General features: G+C 43.8%; 1 long non-coding RNA gene across 1 annotated transcript in view; it reads right to left on the bottom strand.

Annotated features, from left to right (window-relative positions):
- Positions 1-20,270, bottom strand: part of LOC128684967 (uncharacterized) — a 37,849-nt gene extending 17,579 nt beyond the window's left edge. The window contains exons 1-2 of the long non-coding RNA XR_008406453.2: positions 19,841-20,270; positions 14,820-14,927 (exon numbers count right to left, since the gene is read on the bottom strand). This is a non-coding gene — a long non-coding RNA (uncharacterized lncRNA). The remainder of the gene's footprint in view (positions 1-14,819; positions 14,928-19,840) is intronic.
- Positions 20,271-21,154: the final 884 nt, after the last annotated feature.

Genomic DNA, 21,154 nt, shown 5'->3' with positions numbered 1-21,154 from the left:
AGTGTGTGTTAAACTTCTATGGGTGACACAGTAGTGTGTTGGGAAGGAAAGGACGGGGTGCACTTTTAAAAGGTTAGAAGAGTGGCGAGTTTATTTGTATGCAAGTCATAGTTGGTGCAGTAGGTTAACTGGTGTCTACAGTGCTTTCATAGTTTTGAGATAGGAATTTTATTGCAATTATTCAACTACTGTATTCATCTGATACTGTATATGTTAATAGCTGGAAATAATTGCCATATAATTTTTTTTAAAACAATGGCCGTCTCTCGCCAAGGCAGGGTGATCCAAAAAAGGAGAAACGAAAGCTTTTCTTCTTTTTACATTTAGTAATTTATGCAGAAAGGGTTATTAGCCCCTTACTCCTGGCATTTTAGTCACCTTTTATGACATGCATGGCTTATGGAGGAAGAATTCTTCTCCACTTCTCCTTGGAGTGCCATAGGAAATAAATTTTATCATTTATACTTGGTATATAGCGAGAAACTCGACTATAATTACCTTTGACAATCGGGTCAAGCATCAAGCTAAGGATTATTAACTGCTAAGGAAATTAATTGCTAGTTTCTCCAGAGGGTGAATCCTGACATGTTTTAAAATGCTTATCAGTAAAAATTACTGGCTTGTTTTAATACATTGCACAGTACAGTAGTATTTTTTTTTATTTGTATATATATAGTCACTGCAATTCATCCTTCATTAGTTTGTACATAGGTCATTACATGCAGTACTAACATCAAGTACAGTGGTGCCTTGGAATACGAACAGCTCAAAACTCACAAAAGCACTTACATAATTGTTTAAGTGTATTTTTGGGGGTCTGAAACGGATTAATCTAATTTACATTATTCCTTATGGGAACAAATTCATTCGGTATCGGCATTCAAACAGCCTTCTGGAACAAAATAAATTCATATCCTGAGGTACCACTGTACATACACTGTAAATCTTCAAAAGAGGGAGTAAAGTTAACTACTGTATTTTCCGGCAAATAAGGCGCAGTTTTCCCCAATAAATGTATTGAAAATCACTCTGCACCTTATATGCTCAAGATCAGGGTCAAGAGTAGGCATTGGGTTATGCTTTAGCAGTTGTTTACTTAAGTTACATTACAAATGCCTGGAAACATTGTGCCAGCAAGCAGCTGACACTCATATGCTGGAAAACATGGAATATATGCATTGATATATAACCCACATGACAGTGATTATGTGTGAATCATGGTGAAAGTGTTTCTTCCTGTTTCAAGTCACCCAGCCTCAGTGGGAGACAGCCAGCGTGTTAAAAAAAAAATAATGTATAATATATGTATAACCTTTTACTGGCTTTCCAGTGTGGGCTTTATTTCATTAATGTACTTAAAGACTTTATATGTTATTGACTGAATATGTAATGTACTTAAAAACCTCAAAATTGCAGGGGTTATACAATTTTTCTTTAGTTGGCATTTGAGGCCATACATCTATAAATATTGCTCTACTCAGGTTAAGAAGGAATGTTGACATACATAAGAAAGAATATTGATGTTCATGAGAAAGAATGTCCTGGGGAATCCAATGGACACATTTTGAACAAAATATGATGAGTTTTCAATATAAGGCTCATATGCCAAGCTCAAAAATACTGGCAACAGAAAACATGGGCAATGCAACAACATGACTAACACGAAACCTACAAGCAACACAATAGCATGTGCCAAGCTCAAAAACATTGCCAACCCAAAATATCTGGATCCATAAAAACTTGGATAACTGAATCCCATGAATTTTGGGTTCAACTTGTACTAGATTTACACTACTGTTCTGTATATAAAAATCGACATCAGTTTATACCGCAGCTTCTCATTCTATACCCCACACCTCAGGCAGGCATTCTCAGAAGTGTGTGCCTTGGTGGTCTCCTGCTTGTGCTCGTGCAGTACGTTTGAAACGTGCTGCATGGGGCAGGTACCGGTACAATAGAACCGCTGAGAGACTTGTTGATTTTAAGCAGAAGCGTGCGATCGCTCGCCGTGTCATCCGTGAAGCTAAACGCACTTGTTGGCGAGACTATGTTTCCACCATCACCTCTGCTTCTTCTATGAGTGCAGTCTGGAAAAAAGTGAGGAAATTGAGTGGTAAATACTCTCCTGACCCGGCTCCTGTTCTACGGGTCACTGGTGTTGATATAGCAAACCCTCTCGACGTTGCCATTGAACTTGGCACACATCTGGTCCGTATTTCCCGAGGGCTCCATCTATGCCCCTCGTTTCTTTCCTCAAAGTCTGCCAGAGAGTTAGTACCCTTGGACTTTTCTTCTCTCGGAGAAGAACAGTATAATGTGCCTTTTACACTTCAAGAACTGGAGGCAACGCTCTCAGCTTGCCGATCATCGGCAGCTGGGCCTGATGACATTCATATTCGTATGTTACAACATTTACATCGGTCAGCCCTTGTAGTCCTCTTACACCTCTTCAATCTTATTTGGGCACAAGGAGTTCTTCCCCAGCTGTGGAAATCTGCCATTGTTCTCCCTTTCCGCAAACCGGGTACTACAGGACATGATGCCTCCCACTATCGCCCCATCGCTCTTACAAGTGCAGTTTGCAAAGTGATGGAACGCCTCGTAAATCGACGTTTAATGTGGTATTTAGAGACTCACAACAGTCTCTCCGCTAGTCAATATGGCTTTCGTAAGGGTCGTTCTACCATAGACCCCTTACTACGCTTGGATACGTATGTTCGTAATGCCTTTGCGAATAATCACTCAGTTATTGCCATATTTTTTGACCTTGAGAAGGCATATGACACAACTTGGAGGTATAATATTTTGGCCCAGGCCCATTCCTTAGGCCTCCGAGGCAATCTACCATCCTTCCTTAAGAACTTTTTAACTGACAGACATTTCCGTGTTCGAGTCAATAATGTTCTTTCCCCGGACTTCGTCCAAGCTGAAGGTGTCCCTCAGGGATGTGTTCTAAGCACAACACTTTTTCTCCTTGCTATAAATGATTTGGCCTCTGTTCTTCCACCCAATATTTGGTCATCACTCTATGTTGATGACTTCGCTATTGCTTGTGCAGGCGCTGACTGTCACCTTATTGCAGTTTCTCTCCAGCATGCGGTCGACCGTGTTTCCACTTGGGCCACCACACATGGGTTTAAATTTTCAAGTACCAAAACTCACCAAATTACTTTCACTAGACGCTCTGTTATCTCCGATCATCCTTTGTATCTCTATGGCTCCCGTATCCCCGAACGTGATACAGTCAGGTTTCTAGGCCTTCTCTTTGACCGTCGGTTAACCTGGAAACCTCACATTACCTCTCTGAAGGCAACTTGTCACAGCCGGCTAAACCTTCTTAAAACCCTTGCTCATCTTTCCTGGGGAGCTGATCGTCGAACTCTGCTTCGCCTACATTCAGCCCTCGTTTTATCGAAACTCGATTATGGTGACCAGATTTATTCCGCGGCCTCTCCTGCTACTCTCTCTAGCCTTAACTCTATCCATCACCAAGGCTTACGTTTGTGCCTTGGTGCTTTTCGCTCTTCCCCTGTTGAGAGCCTCTATACAGAAGCAAATGTTCCATCCTTGTCTGATCGCCGTGATGCCCATTGCCTTCGTTACTATGTACGCTCTCACGATCTACACAATCCTTCCATTTATAGAATGGTCACCGATATTAGTAGACATTCTTTATTCGTTCGCCGCCCCTGTTTGCTCCGTCCCTTTTCTCTTCGCCTACTTTCACTCTTGTCTTCCCTTCAGTTACCACCTTTATATGTTCATGTAGCATCTCACTTTTCCCTACCCCCCTGGGAAGTTCCAGCTGTTCGGGTCTGTTCTTTCTCACTCCCTTGCTCGAAAGCTCAACTGCCTACGGTGGCTTCCCGCTCTCTTTTTCTTGATCACTTCCACTCTCATTCTCATGCCACCGCTGTGTACACAGATGGCTCTAAGTCTTCAGACGGCGTCGGATTCGCAGCAGTGTTTCCGGACAGCGTCGTACGAGGGCATTTACTATCTTCAGCTAGCATTTTTACTGCTGAACTGTATGCCATTCTTGCAGCACTTATTCGTATCGCATCTATGCCTGTGTCATCATTTGTAGTAGTCTCAGACTCCCTTAGTGCTCTACAGGCTATACGAAAATTTGATACATCTCATCCCCTAGTTCTCCGTATCCAACTTTGGCTACGCCGTATCTCTACCAAACATAAAGATATTGTTTTTTGTTGGGTCCCTGGTCATGTCGACGTACAGGGCAATGAACAGGCAGACACTGCTGCGCGGTCAGCAGTATATGACCTACCAATTTCCTATCGAGGTGTTCCATTTCTGGACTATTTTGCTGCAATAGCTACCCACCTTCGCACCCGTTGGCAACAACGTTGGTCAACTCTGCTCGGTAACAAACTTCATTCTATTAAACCGAGCATAGGTTACTGGCCGTCTTCTTGTCATCAGTGCCGAGGTTGGGAGACCACTCTCTCCCGCCTTCGCATTGGCCACACTCGTCTTACTCATGGGTATCTCATGGAGAGGCACCCTGTTCCTCTCTGTGAGCAGTGTCAAGTTCCAGTATCGATTAGCCACATTCTGTTAGACTGCCCTCTCTATCAACGAGCACGCAGAATTTACCTCCAACGTCGTCTTCGTTCCCCTACTCTCTCTTTACCTTCCCTTCTTGCTGATGGACCCTCCTTTAATCCTGACTCTCTCATTGACTTCTTGACAACGACTGATTTACTCCACAAACTCTGATGATACTTTTCGCACTCCCCTCAGCCCTTTCTGGTTCAGTCTCTTGCTGCCCTTTACCCTTTCACCATCCACTGCCCCGCTGTTATCCGTAACCTGTTGCTCATCCATCTCCCTTTTGCCACCTGATGCCCTCGCTTCCTTCCTGCCCTGCAGCGCTGTATAGTCCTTGTGGCTTAGCGCTTCTTTTTGATTATAATAATAATCTGTATATAAAATACAATACAGTTTAACCTTGATTTATGGACTAAAGGTGGAGTGTGTGTCCTGTAATGCTGACTGTCCCTTAAATTCAAATGGTAAGACTGTTCGTCCATGATCAAAACAATGAAGAACAATTCTGGAAACAAGAGCAGTTAATTTACTCAGCAGACCATAATACTAAACAGTTAACAAAAATGGACAATTATGGAGTTATATTTTTGAACTTGTCAAGACAATGGATTTTGTCTGCTAAATCTGAAGATCATTAAATTGAAGTCCATAGCACAGAGGTTGTACTTTGTTTATAAAAAAATAAAATGTATTAATATTTAACTTTTATGTACATAATACATACAGTATATGTTCTCATCACCAATAAAATAAAAGCAAGATTTTTATTATTGGTTCTTTTAGGCCAGAATTATACTTACATAGCAGGTTAGGTTCTGGGCTACTGCTGTAAAGTGAAACATGGCCTTTTTTCACTTTTAAAGACATAAAAACCTGATCACATGTTTACACTATCATACATTAAGTAAGCAACAGAGCTAGGCTTAAAAAATACACATACAGTACACACATTACTTGCCTTAATATATTTGTCCTTAGCTTATAGTGAGTGGTGAATATATTTATTGTAGGAAGTCTGAATAAATGAAGAATGGGTATAAATGAAACCCACTGTATTAGTGAAACACTGTAAATCAAGGCCCTCCTCTATTATATTCATGTAAAGATCTAAACCTGTATGGAGCCATTTGCTTTACACCTGTCCATCTCTGCTCATTGTGCTACATACTATATTAATTAAAATGGTTCAAATGTATATACAAGTAATAGTAATATAAAAATTATTTATAATTATATGACTTGGTCATTTTAAGTGTGTACACAGAATATTGTATATTGAATTCACATACTGTACATGTAATTTATATACAGTAGTATTGTGCAGGTATATTGGTAAATGTGTTTGAATTTCTATGGAGTAGATTTAAGAATGCAGTGGTAGAATGCACAGCATTAGACTGTGGTTACAGGATGATGGGAATAAGAGTGATTAGTGTAATGATGAGATAAAGAGGGTGGCAGAGAGTAAAAAAAAAAGCATGACATATATATTTATAGTTTAAAAAAAATGTAGAGAAGGCAGAGTATATGGGGAGAAAGAGGTTAAACAAATGGTGAGGGAGTGCAAGAGAGAAGAGGAAAGGTGATATCAGCAAATTTTACTGAGAATAATAAAGGGTTTTTGAGAGAGATTAATAAAAAAAGCCTGGGGAACAAATGGACTTGGTAATTAAAACTTGGATGCCTGATTAGTTACCTGTGACAGTGAAACCTACACTAATTGCCATAACTGCTACAATCCCATAACAAGACACATAGGCAACAGTTAGGCAACTTTATTCCGAAACATTTCGCCTACACAGTAGGCTTCTTCAGTCGATTACAGAAAGTAGGCAGGAACAGTAGAGATGTGAAGACGATGTAATCAGTCCATCACCCTACTGTTCCTGCCTACTTTCTGTAATCGACTGAAGAAGCCTACTGTGTAGGTGAAACGTTTCGGAATAAAGTTGCCTAACTGTTGCCTGTGTGTCTTACCTACCAACCTGTCAGTATTGTATACCATTTTGATGTTCAATCCCATAACAATCCAAAAACTCCAGGGTTTCCAAATTTAGCAAACTTATTACCCATACTAGAATCAAATGTCACATGATGTCCACCTGCAACCTGCCTCACCTTGTTATGCACAACCTGTCTTGGACCCATATGTAAGACTTCCCCATCCCCCTCCCCCTTTTTTTTTGGGGGGGGGTTTACTCTGTATTACGACTGAAGCCACTCATGGTGAATCATTTCCTTTAATAAATATCTTGAACTGTACATAAGTATCATTATCCACTTGTCTGTCTGTACTCGCCTAGTTGAGGTTGCAGGGGTCGACTCCAAGCTCCTGGCCCCATACCATACCACTGACAACCAGCTATCAGCTCAATGTGATGTTGTGAATGCACACAGGACCTAAGGGTTCTGGTTAGAACTTTGAAGCCAAGATAACGGTGTGTCTCCAATAAAACTAATAGAATTGTTGGCTTCATATCAAGAAGTATAAATAATAGAAAATCTAAGGTTGTACAGTACTTTATGTATTCCTTGGATTATGCTGCTCAGTTCTGGTCTACTCCTTTCTTGACTTTGACAGCAACTCTGCTTTGCTACATGAACTTTAGTGATACTTCCTCTAGCACTCCTCACAACCCTTTCTAACTCCCTCTGTTGTTCACTCCACCCTTGCTCCTGTATAATTCTGCACTATCCCCTGCCCCACTGTACTGTATGACCCTTGTTGGTGTAGCACTTCCTTCTGATTATAATAATCAGTTCTGGTCTCCCTATAATAGAAATGACATAACTGCAATGGAAAACATACATAAATAGATGAAGTTAATAATAAATTACAATAAATTTTTGTATGCTACATACTCGCACAGAGAGGAGCTATGACTTCATTGTGCAATCACAAATTGGTGAGTACACATACACAACTTTTGCATTCCATTTTTCATTTTTTTTTTTTAAACCTTTAATTTCTCCATATAATCCTCCCTCTGTATATCACTTCTACATTGTAAAAACCTTTCATTTGCCAACTTTTTCTAGCTTACCACCTTTACCTCATCATTCTGCCAATCACTCCTCTTCCCTCCTATACCTAAAAACTTCTGTTGCACACCCTACCATACTTCCTCTACCCCTTCCTCATTACTCTCTCTAGCCCACCTTTCTCTCAACTGTTGTTTATATTGTACCCTATCTCCTTTAATTTATAAACTTTTACTTCTCTCTTACTTAATGATGACATTCTCCATGTATCCTATCTACCTTTTACTTTCATTGTAGCAACCACTAAATAACTGCTAGGTAAGGTTTGTCAGGAAACTGGACAAATGTTTTCTGATGCAGGTCTTAGTCATATGATGACCTGCAGCTGGAGCTTTTGGTCATCTGACCAAGGTCTTCTGCTGGCTTATCCTGTCCAGCTCTTTAGATATTAAGGTTATAATTTTTTTTTTTTTTTAACAAGTCGGTCGTTTCCCTCCTGAGGCAGGGTGACCCAAAGAGAAAGAAAAATCCAAAAAGAAAGAAAAAATTTTCATCATTCAACACTTTCACCATCACTCATACATAAACACTGTCTTTGCAGGGGCGCTCAGATACGACAGTTTAGATATCCCTAAAAACTGCCAATATCTCAAACCCCTCCTTTAATGTGCAGGCATTGTACTTCCCACTTCCAGGACTCAAAGCTTGGCTAACCAGTTTCCCTGAATCCCTTCACAAAATATTATCCTGCTCACAATCCAACAGCTCGTCAGGTCCCAAAAACCATTCGTCTCCATTCACTCCTATCTAACATGCTCACACATGCTTGCTGGAAGTCCAAGCCCCTCGCACACAAAACCTCCTTTACCCCCTCCCTCCAACCTTTTTGAGGACAACCCCTACCCCGCCTTCCCTCCACTACAGATTTATACACTCTCAAAGTCATTATCGTTCCCTGAAGGAGAATGTAGAATATAACTTTGTTAAATCTGTGTCTAGCATTAGGAAAATATTAGGAGAGAAGTAAATAATGAAAATGACTGTTATAGGAATGCAGTTAGAAGTCTGAGTAGATCTACAACCCACTAGCAGCGCTGTATAGCCCTTGTGGCTTAGCGCTTCTTTTTGATTATAATAATAATACAACCCACTATGATAAAATGAATGTAGATAAGTATGTTTATGGAGCAACTTGCAATGTGAACAGACTGACTGATGTTGTAGTGGCCAGGCTTAGGCTTGGTTACAAGTACGTACTTCTGGCAGTTTGGGAGACATGCAGATAATGATCAAACTAAATGCAAATTATGTGGTCAGGCATATGGTCACTGTCTTGAGCACTATGTGCTTAACTGTCCACTTATTGAGGAATACAGATATAGACAGTATAATAACCTATGTGACATGTCAAGATATCTTATTAATGAAAATAAGATACCAGATATACTAAGCAAATTTCCTAAATTTGCTTGTAACAGATAAGTGAACTGTAGATATGTAGATGCAAATCCAAATGTACACCTGTTAACTCTTTTGGGGCCTAGTTCCTAGGCCTTTTGTGTATCCATATGCTCTTGCACTACTGTCCACAGGATGGATATGGGGTGCACAATAAACTAGCCACTTCGGTGGCAAAATCTAAAAATCTCTACTACTCTCTCATTTGCTCTCTTTTTACATTGCTTCACCACTCTCTTAACCTCTCTTTTTCTCTCCATATACTCCTCCCTCCTTGTATCACTTCTACTTTGTAAAAACCCCTCATATGCTAACTTTTTCTCTCTTACTACTCTCTTTACATCATTCCACCAATTGCTCTTCTTCCCTCCCACATCCACTTTCCTGTAACCACAAACTTCTGCTGAACACTAACACTATACATGTATTCTTAAACTTACCCCATACATCTTCTACCCCATTGCCTATACTCACACTAGCCCATCTGTCCTCCAGCAGTTGTTTATATCTTACCCTAACTGCCTCCTCCTTTAGTTTATAAACCTTCACCCCTCTCTTACTTGCTGGTTTCCATTTTCCTTGTATCCCATCTACCTTTTACTGTCACTGTAGCTACAACTAAAAAGTGATCTGATATACCTGTGGCCCCTCTATAAAGATGTACATCCTGAAGTCTACCCAACAGTCTTTTATCTATCAATACACAGTCCAACAAACTACTGTCATTATGCCCTATATCATATCTTGTATACGTACTTATTTATCTCCTTTTTCTTAAAATATGCGTTACCTATAACCAAACTCCTTTCTATACAACATTCAATCAAGTGCTCCCCATTATCATTTACATTTGGCACCCCAAACTTACCTACCACACCCTCTCTAAATGCTTCTCCTACTTTAGCATTTAGGTCCCCTACCACAATTACTCTCTCACTTGGCTCAAAAGTTCCCTCACACTCAGTCAACATCTCCCAAAATCTCTCTCTCTCTCCTCTACACTCCTCTCTTCTCCAGGTGCATACATGCTTATTATGACCGACTTTTCACATTCGATCCTTATTTTAATCCACATAATCCTTGAATTTATACATTTATATTCCCTCTTCTCTCTCCATAACTGATCCTTCAACATTACTGCTACCCCTTCCTTAGCTCTAACTCTCTCAGATACTCCTGACTTAATCCCATTTATTTCTCACCACTGAAACTCCCCTACCCCCTTCAGCTTTGTTTTACTTAGGGCTAGGACATCCAACTTCTTTTCATTCATAACATTAGCAATCATTTCTTTCTTATCATCCTCACTACATCCACGCACATTCAAACATCCCAATTTTATAAAGTTTTTCTTTTCCTTGTTTTTAGTAGTTCATACAGGAAAAGGGTTACTAACCCATTGCTCCCAGCATTTAGCCGCCTCCTACAACATGCATAGCTTATGGAGGAAGAATTCCCATGGAGATAAGCAGAAATAAACAAGAACAAGAGCTAGGAAGAAAACAGAAGAAAACCCAGAGGGGTTAGTATATATATGCTTGTATACATGCATGTGTAATGTGACCTAAGTGTAAGTAGAAGTAGCAAGACATACTTACAACCTTGCATGTTTATGAGACAGAAAAAGACACCAGGAATCCTACCATCATGCAAAACGATTACAGGCTTGTGTTTCACACTCATTTGGTAGGACGGTAGTACCTCCTTGGGTGGTTGCTGTCTACCAGTCAACTACCTAATTATAACTATTAATTATATTAAATAAATATATCCGGCATTCCTCTAAAAATATGCACAATTGTTATTACAGTTATACCCCAGTTTTTGTCCTTAATCCATTCCAGAAGGTCGGCCGAAATCCGAAAGCCGAAGTAGTAATATTTCCCATAAGAAATAATGTAAATCCAATTAATCTGTTCCAGACACCCAAAAATATTAACAAAAAATACATTTTATAGAGAATAACTATAGTTTTACATATAGATAACAATGAGCAATAAATATAAATGACTAATTTTAATGATAAATGAATATCACATACCTTTATTGAAGATTCTTGTTGGCGTATGAAAGAAGGCGAGGAGGGGAGAGGGAGTTGAGGTTATTGTTTGGAAGGGGAATCCCCCTCCATAAGGACTTCAGGTATCACAGCCCTATCCGGGGTTACTTCCCTTCTTCGTCTAACTGTTTTTCATTGATCCACACCAACAACAAATTCTCCACATCCTCAATTGTTTGTGATCTCTGTTTTGTTAGCATATTTACCCCTTTTGCAACACAGCTTCCTTGATTTCTGCTTTCTTCGCCAGGATGGAACTGATTGTTGATGTCGACTTCCCATACATCCTGGTGAGCTCGGCCACACGTACGCCACTTTCATAATTTGCTACAAGTTCTTTCTTGAATTCTATCGTGTTTCTCACCTTCTTTACCAAAGGGCTGGCACTCTGAACTTTCTTTGGCCCCATGGTGGCTTATTTCACAGTCGCAATCAATAAACAAGCACAAAAAACAATGGATGAACGTGCGGAGTATTGCTAACTCAATGAGAGACAGAGGCAGACTGAGTCTGGTATGTGTGAGAAGTAGCGTCCCGGGCGAGTGGACGTGTCTGATACAGACGATTTCCGAGCAGATGTACGAAACCTGGGGGAAAATTTCGTTGAAAAAAGTGCTTGGTCTAATTGGCTTAAGGCCGGCCCTGAGAGTAAGTGCTAAGCCCATAGGGCTCATACAGTGATTGGTCCACCTGGAGAACATTTTGAGGATCTACAACCCCACAGCCCGGTCCCAGACCAGGTCTCCTGGTGGATAGCTTAATCAAACCTGACTGTTTGTGTTAGCCACACAGGGTCCGTCACCTGTACCGCAATCCAGCTGATCAGGAACAGACTTTAGAAACCTATCAAGTTACTTCTCAAAGACAACCAGGGGTCTGTTAATAATACCCACCATGTATGTATGGCAGGAGACTGCTGAAGGAATCTTGGGCCTCTTACATGCATCATGTTTCCCTTAGTGTACTAATGGCTTCCTGCTTTTACTGGAGATATAATGCACTGTTTGGCGAGTCTCTCATGTGCGTAGGGAATAATTTCCATGTGCAGCTTTAGGACCAGTCCCTCTAAAAATTATAATGCATCTTTCTCGCCTGAGTTCCAGGGAGCACAGGTCAAGGGACTTGAAAGTTCCCAGTAATTTATGTGCTTGACCAAATTTATAAGCGCAGTGATAAGTTTAGATTTAGAAAGGATATAGGAAAGTACTGGTTTCGAAATAGGTTAGTTGATGAGTGGAACGGTCTGCCTAGTAGGGTTATCGAACCTAAAACTTTGGGTAGTTTCAAATTTAGGTTGGAATAATACATGAGGATGTGTAGGAGAGAGGGAGATTTCTTCCCAGTAAAAGTAGGTCTTAGGGATGTGTAATGCCACCGTGGTTGTTTAATGTATGTATTTATGGATGGGGTTGTAAAAGAAGTAAATGCTAGGGTGTTGGAGAGAGGGGTGGGATTAAATTATAAGGAATCAAATACAAAATGGGAGTTGACACAGTTACTTTTTGCTGATGATACTGTGCTTTTGGGAGATTCTAAAGGAAAGTTGCAAAGGTTAGTGGACGAGTTTGGGTGTGTAAAGGTACAAAGTTGAAAGTGAACACAGATAAGAATAAGGTGATGAGGGTATCAAATGATTTAGATAAATAAAAATTGGATATCACATTGGAGAGAGGGAGTTTGGAAGAAGTGAATGTTTCCAGATATTTGGGAGTTGACTTGTCAGCGGATGGGTTTATGAAGGATGAGGTTAACCATAGAACTAATGAAGAAAAAAAGGTGAGTGGTGCACTGAGGTATCTGTGTCATCCATGGAGGCAAAGGGAATGTATGAAAGTATAGTGGTACCAACACTCTTGTATGGGTGTGAAGCTTGGGTTGTAAATGCTGCAGTGAGGAGGTGGCTGGAGGCAGTGGAGATGTCCTCTCTAAGGGCAGTATGTGGTGTAAATATTATACAGAGAATTCGGAGTGTGGAAATTAGGAAGTGTGGAGTTACTGTAAGTATTAGTCAGAGGGCTGAAGAGGGGTTGTTGAGGTGGTTTGGTCATTTAGAGAGAATGGAACAAAGTAGAATGACTTGAAGAGCGTATAAATCTGTAAGGGAAGGAAGGCGAGATAGGGGTCATCCTCGAAAAGGTTGGAGGGGGTGGGTAAAGGAGGTTTTGTGGGCGAGGGGTTTGGACTTCCAGCATGCATGTGTGAGCGTGTTAGATAGGAATGGAGACGAATGGTTTTTGGGACCTGACGAGCTGTTGGAGTGTGAGCAGGGTAATATTTTGTGAAGGGATTTAGGGGAACCAGCTAGCCAGAATTAAGTCCTGGAAATGGAAAGTACGATGCCTGCACTTTAAAGGATATTAGTAGTTTGGAGTGACTTCTAAACTGTCATATCTGAGCACCTCTGCAAAGACAGTGATTGTGTTTGAGTGATGGTGAAAGTATTGTATGATGATGAAAGTTTTTTTTTATTCTGTTTGGGTTTTTTCTTTTTTTTTGGTTCACCCTGCCTAAGTGGGAAATGGCCGATATGTTAAAAAAAAAAAAATACATGAGTGAGAGGGTTTGGATTTGAGTGGAATTTGCACTTGAGTAAATAGATTTATCAAAGTTTATTGCTCGTAGCATTGAAAATGGGTTGGGCAAATATTCTGATAGTGGATTGGATTTGTGAAGGACCTGCCCAGTATGGGCCAACTGGCCTCCTGCTGTGTTCCCTCTTTATTATGTTATGTTCTTAAGGTTCTCTGTACATTCTCTAGGTCTGCAATTTCTCCTGACTTAAAAAGGGGCTGTTAAGGCAATTAAGCTCACTCCAAGGAAGAAAGAAAATCCAATTCCTTGGATCAAGAGCTGACAAGAACTGTTATGTACAAAGCCAATATTGTCAAAGTACCACACTTGGATCCACTTCGAGGACAGCGTGAAGCAAGCTTCTATCCCACAAGACAGGAAGAAAGCAGCAACTTCAATCTGGCCGTACCCTTCTCCAGAACATCACTTCATCTGAAATCATTTATCCCCAGGATGACTTGAGTTTGGAACACGTTCATACAGCATTATGATGTCAACGAGATAAAGTCAGTTGATCAGATGAAAATGCTGGCCCCACAGATGGCTCCAACTTCATCCTGTTCCCTACTTGTATTTTTCATAACAATATGAGCTGATGTAGGTAACAGCTCTTAGCTTGTCAATAAAGTTAGGAATCCTTAACCTGTAAATAGCTTGTCAATAAAACTAGGGATCCTTAACCTAACCTTGTCAAACCCTGTGTAAAAAAACAAAAAATCAGTTGTGAGTGAGTAGATACTTCAAAGGCAGTGTCACGATGCCAGTAAAAAGCTCTTGATCTAAAGAACTGGAGCTATTCGCCTCTTCCTTGGAATGAATGCCATTGCTTTTCATCACTCTGGCACTACGACCCCTACCAATTTAACGCTCCCCTTTGATTGTAATAAAGTAAATGAGTGGAACAAACTCGCAGTCAGCATCAATGAAACAAGTATTTTAGCAAGTTTAATTAGGTACAGATGCCAGGACCAGATTAAGGCATGGGTTTTAGAGGCTGCAGCTCTGGAAATCTATCTGATCCCTTGTGACATGCCCACTATGGCAATCCCTGTTGACACAGATAACCCAGGACTGAAAGGTCCCAGTCTCACAAGTGACCCTTAGGAAACATTTCTTTCTGAGAATTAATCTACCATGCAGGAAACTTATCTGCATGCACAAACTAGAATAGACTTACTTGGCTGTAGAGTCTGTGCTAACTAGAAATCTCCTAATTCTACCCAAGCATTCTAGACTTCAAGGACCTCTCTCTTACTTCAAGATGCCACATGCACAGGACTGATTCCTGCAAATATTCCAATGGTATTAGTATCTCCAGCCTGCACCTTGAGGGTCCCTGAATTCAGTGGGTATTCCCTATTCAGTATTTATACAGATAGTGGAACACTAAGCTTCTGGACTGATCTTTAGGCAGCGGATATTCTACTGTAAATAAGCCATGATCTGCGAAGAGAAAGATACAAGAAATCTAAAGGTAGAGGTATCTACAGATTAGAAGGGTTAGAAAAGTTCACATGTGGAGGCAGTGGAAAATGTTGAAGCAGCGAAGGATTACGACGCTGCAAAGAAAGGAGTTATGCAGATGGAGAAGAGTGAAGAGGAGGAACAGGAGGTGGAGCAGTGTCCATCAATGGTCTAGTCTCCTCAATATATTCTGAGATAGCATCAAGTGTTTCAGAGGACAAGGACATTGTATGTGGGACGATATTGGAGATGGAAGGAGGAGGGTGAATAAAGGTTGGGGAAACGATGGACTGTACCAAAGTTGGGGGGGATGAAAGACTAGAGGGAACTGGAGAAGAAGCTTGGGAGGGGACAGAAGAAGCGACCTGGGAGGAGGCAAAAGAGGAAAAAGCTAGGGAGAGAACAGGAGAGGAAGCGACCTAGGAGGGGACAGGGGAGGAAGCAGCTTGGGATGGGACAGGAGAGGAAGCGACCTGGGAGGGGACGGGGGAGGAAGCAACTTGGGAGGGGACAGGAGAGGAAGCAACTTGGGAGGGGACAGGAGAGGAAGCAACTTGGGAGGGGACAGGAGAAGAAGTGACCTGGGAGGGGACAGGGGAGGAAGCAGCCTGGGAGGGGACAGGAGAGGAAGTGACCTGGGAGGGGACGGGGGAGGAAGCAACTTGGGAGGGGACAGGAGAGGAAGTGACCTGGGAGGGGACAGGGAGGAAGCAACTTGGGAGGGGACAGGAGAGGAAGCGACCTGGGAGGAGACGGGGGAGGAAGCAGCTTGGGAGGGGACAGGAGAGGAAGCGACCTGGGAGGGGACGGGGGAGGAAGCAACTTGGGAGGGGACAGGAGAGGAAGCGACCTGGGAGGGGACGGGGGAGGAAGCAACTTGGGAGGGGACAGGAGAAGAAGCAACCTGGGAGGGGACAGGGGAGGAAGCAGCTTGGGAAGGGACAGGAGAGGAAGTGACCTGGGAGGGGACAGGGGAGGAAGCAGCTTGGGAGGGGACAGGAGAGGAAGCGACCTGGGAGGGGACGGGAAGGAAGCAACTTGGGAGGGGACAGGAGAGGAAGTGACCTGGGAGGGGACAGGGAGGAAGCAACTTGGGAGGGGACAGGAGAGGAAGCGACCTGGGAGGAGACAGGGGAGGAAGCAGCTTGGGAGGGGACAGGAGAGGAAGCGACCTGGGAGGGGACAGGGGAGGAAGCAACTTGGGAGGGGACAGGAGAGGAAGCGACCTGGGAGGGGACGGGGGAGGAAGGTGCTTGGGAGGGGACAGGAGAGGAAGCGACCTGGGAGGGGACGGGGGAGGAAGCAGCTTGGGAGGGGACAGGAGAGGAAGCGACCTGGGAGGGGACGGGGAGGAAGCAGCTTGGGAGGGGACAGGAGAGGAAGAGACCTGGGAGGGGATGGGGGAGGAAGCAGCTTGGGAGGGGACAGGAGAGGAAGCAGCTTGGGAGGGGACAGGAGAGGAAGCGACCTGGGAGGGGACGGGGAGGAAGCACCTTGGGAGGGGACAGGAGAGGAAGCGACCTGGGAGGAGACAGGGAGGAAGCAGCTTGGGAGGGGACAGGAGGAAGTGACCTGGGAGGGGATGGGGAGGAAGCAGCTTGGGAGGGGACAGGAGAGGAAGCGACCTGGGAGGGGACGGGGAGGAAGCAGCTTGGGAGGGGACAGGAGAGGAAGCGACCTGGGAGGGGACGGGAAGCAGCTTGGGAGGGGACAGGAGAGGAAGCGACCTGGGAGGGGACGGGGAGGAAGCAGCTTGGGAGGGGACAGGAGAGGAAGTGACCTGGGAGGGGACGGGGAGGAAGCAGCTTGGGAGGGGACAGGAGAGGAAGTGACCTGGGAGGGGACAGGGAGGAAGCAGCTTGGGAGGGGACAGGAGAGGAAGCGACCTGGGAGGGGACGGGGAGGAAGCAGCTTGGGAGGGGACAGGAGAGGAAGCGACCTGGGAGGGGACGGGGAGGAAGCAGCTTGGGAGGGGACAGGAGAGGAAGCAACCTGGGAGGGGACGGGGGAGGAAGCAACTTGGGAGGGGACAGGAGAGGAAGCGACCTGGAAGGGGACGGGGGAGGAAGCAGCTTGGGAGGGGACAGGAGAGGAAGCGACCTGGGAGGGGACGGGGGAGGAAGCAGCTTGGGAGGGGACAGGAGAGGAAGCGACCTGGGAGGGGACGGGGAGGAAGCAGCTTGGGAGGGGACAGGAGAGGAAGCGACCTGGGAGGGGACGGGGAGGAAGCAGCTTGGGTGGGGACAGGAGAGGAAGCAACCTGGGAGGGGACGGGGGAGGAAGCAGCTTGGGAGGGGACAGAAGAGGAAGCGACCTGGGAGGGGACGGGGAGGAAGCAACTTGGGAGGGGACAGGAGAGGAAGCGACCTGGGAGGGGACGGGGAGGAAGCAGCTTGGGAGGGGACAGGAGAGGAAGCGACCTGGGAGGGGACGGGGAGGAAGCAGCTTGGGAGGGGACAGGAGAGGAAGCGACCTGGGAGGGGATGGGGAGGAAGCAGCTTGGGAGGGGACAGAAGAGGAAGCGACCTGGGAGGGGACGGGGAGGAAGCAACTTGGGAGGGGACAGGAGAGGAAGCGACATAGCCCCACTCCACAAAGGGGGCAGTAAAGCAACAGCAAAGAACTACAGACCAATAGCACTAACATCCCATATCATAAAAATCTTTGAAAGGGTCCTAAGAAGCAAGATCACCACGCATCTAGAAACCCATCAGTTACACAACCCAGGGCAACATGGGTTTAGAACAGGTCGCTCCTGTCTGTCTCAACTATTGGACCACTACGACAAGGTCCTAAATGCACTAGAAGACAAAAAGAATGCAGATGTAATATATACAGACTTTGCAAAAGCCTTCGACAAGTGTGACCATGGCGTAATAGCGCACAAAATGCGTGCTAAAGGAATAACAGGAAAAGTCGGTCGATGGATCTATAATTTCCTCACTAACAGAACACAGAGAGTAGTCGTCAACAGAGTAAAGTCCGAGGCAGCTACGGTGAAAAGCTCTGTTCCACAAGGCACAGTACTCGCTCCCATCTTGTTCCTCATCCTTATATCCGACATAGACAAGGATGTCAGCCACAGCACCGTGTCTTCCTTTGCAGATGACACCCGAATCTGCATGACAGTGTCTTCCATTGCAGACACTGCAAAGCTCCAGGCAGACATCAACCAAATCTTTCAGTGGGCTGCAGAAAACAATATGAAGTTCAACGATGAGAAATTTCAATTACTCAGATATGGTAAACATGAGGAAATTAAATCTTCATCAGAGTACAAAACAAATTCTGGCCACAAAATAGAGCGAAACACCAACGTCAAAGACCTGGGAGTGATCATGTCGGAGGATCTCACCTTCACGGACCATAACATTGTATCAATCGCATCTGCTAGAAAAATAACAGGATGGATAATGAGAACCTTCAAAACTAGGGAGGCCAAGCCCATGATGACACTCTTCAGGTCACTTGTTCTATCTAGGCTGGAATATTGCTGCACACTAACAGCACCTTTCAAGGCAGGTGAAATTGCCGACCTAGAAAATGTACAGAGAACTTTCACGGCGCGCATAACGGAGATAAAACACCTCAATTATTGGGAGCGCTTGAGGTTCCTAAACCTGTATTCCCTGGAACGCAGGAGGGAGAGATACATGATTATATACACCTGGAAAATCCTAGAGGGACTAGTACCGAACTTGCACACGAAAATCACTCATTACGAAAGCAAAAGACTTGGCAGACGATGCACCATCCCCCCAATGAAAAGCAGGGGTGTCACTAGCACGTTAAGAGACCATACAATAAGTGTCAGGGGCCCGAGACTGTTCAACTGCCTCCCAGCACACATAAGGGGGATTACCAACAGACCCCTGGCAGTCTTCAAGCTGGCACTGGACAAGCACCTAAAGTCAGTTCCGGATCAGCCGGGCTGTGGCTCGTATGTTGGTTTGCGTGCAGCCAGCAGCAACAGCCTGGTTGATCAGGCTCTGATCCACCAGGAGGCCTGGTCTCAGACCGGGCCGCGGGGGCGTTGACCCCCGGAACTCTCTCCAGGTAAACTCCAGGGAGGGGACGGGGAGGAAGCAGCTTGGGAGGGGACAGGAGAGGAAGCGACCTGGGAGGGGACGGGGGAGGAAGCATCTTGGGAGGGGACAGAATAAGGTACTGTACGAGAAGGAGGAGGAAGAACCTCCACACTCGTAACAGTTAGAGGTGAAGAACCAGGTACAGAGACTGGGTAGGAAAAATGTGTAGATAGAAGAAAGGAAGGAGGGGGTTAATGGAGATTTTAATAATGGAGGATTTTTTGGACTTCGGAGAAGTAGAGGGACGATGAGGTGGTGGTGTTGTACGAAGTCTTGTAGACACAGAAACAAGTCAGTGAGAAGAGGAAGAGGTGAGAACAGAATGAGGTGTCGAAAATTATCATTAGTATAAGCATGGGGAAGCGCTAAACCCGTAGGGTTATACAGCAATGAGGTGCCGAGGTAGGAACCTCTGAGTCCAGGCTTCTACAACACAAATGTCATCTAAGATTTGTTAAGTTATACCATAAATTAAGGAAAGATCTTGGACTTCACCTTATGAAGACAAAACAAATGAGACAGTAATTATAGACAAGGTAGATTATAGTGGAAAAACGAACAGGCTATCATTACTGTAATCATGGGTCGCTAAACCCGTACGATTTCCCTTGAGGGGAACATGTTATCAGAAGACAGGGGAACTTACATGCCTCTTAAACTTATTATTTCCAAACTACGTCGGTTTGTTTGTTGGGTTTATCAGGGCCACTGACAGCTTACTCAGTATCGAACCCGACTTCCCGATGTTAAGATAAAATTAGTTGCTCAAAGCTGTGCCATGACAGGAACAAAAGTTCCTTTGTAAATAGAAATAGAAACTTGAAGGCTCCAATTAAATCCGGTGGAAATCACATGCCAAGTCCCAGCAGAGCGGGACCGCCACCTGAATTCAGTAACCGGCTTCCCACCGAAGACCGTTAAAGAGTTATCCTAAGAGCGGTAAAAATGGACCTGGTTAAAAGTGAGCCGATGACCAGGTGTTCCTCCTGTAAATTGCCCGGCGGGCAAAATAGACGAGGACAAGCGTCCCAGACAGAGCGGAGTATATTTGTCACTGATACTCAGGCGAGAGCAAGACGTCCACACCCGCCGAAGGCTGGTGCAGGAGTCCTCCAAGCTACTGTTTTTTGTTAGGTGGGTTTTAAGGGTTCTGGCCTCCAGCATCAACTTATTTACAAACGAATCCGGTCGGTGGAATTTCTTGGACTCGATAAATTTCCACAGCAGCCCCGGGGCCTCCTCCAGCTGGAGGGACTCCAGAGATGTTAATAATAATAATAATAATAATAATAATAATAATAATAATAATAATAATAATAATAATAATAATAATAATAATAATAATAATGATAATAATAATAATAATAATAATAATAATATCTTTATTTGCCATACTCCTTGCACTCAAATGTGTCTGTGTATCTAAGGTTGACACTTTAATTGTAACTGATTCTCTGTCATCCATAAATGCTCTCAACTCATTAAGTATAAATTGTGGCATGCTTGTGTCAGGAGCCAGACACAGGTATGGTAAGATTGTGGACAGTGGAGTCAGAGTGCACATAATGTGGCTTCCATCTCACATTGGTCTTCAGATGCATGATAGAACTGATAAATTGGCTAAGCTGTATGCTTTCAAAGAGGGAGTAGATTACAATCTTGAGTTGTCAGTTAGCAGTTTGAGAACAATAATACGAAAAGAACTTCAAATGAACTTTATTGACTTAAGACTTAGGGAGATTGACACAAGTAAGTAAGTAAGTAAGTAAGTTTATTCAGGTATACACAAATACAGTTACATAGAATTATCATACATAGCAGCATATGTGTAGAGAACCTAGGATAACCCAAAAAAGTCATCATCATTCTATCATTCTATCATGCAGGAGGAGCCACATGTCTATGGTGCATCCAACAAGATAAGCAGACTCTTGGATGTCACTACTGCCCGGCTCCGGCT

This window comes from Cherax quadricarinatus, chromosome 5 (assembly GCF_038502225.1).
Source record: "Cherax quadricarinatus isolate ZL_2023a chromosome 5, ASM3850222v1, whole genome shotgun sequence".
Taxonomy (NCBI): domain Eukaryota; kingdom Metazoa; phylum Arthropoda; class Malacostraca; order Decapoda; family Parastacidae; genus Cherax; species Cherax quadricarinatus.
Note: the sequence above shows the minus strand (reverse complement) of the source record. Positions and strands in the feature narration are given on the sequence as shown.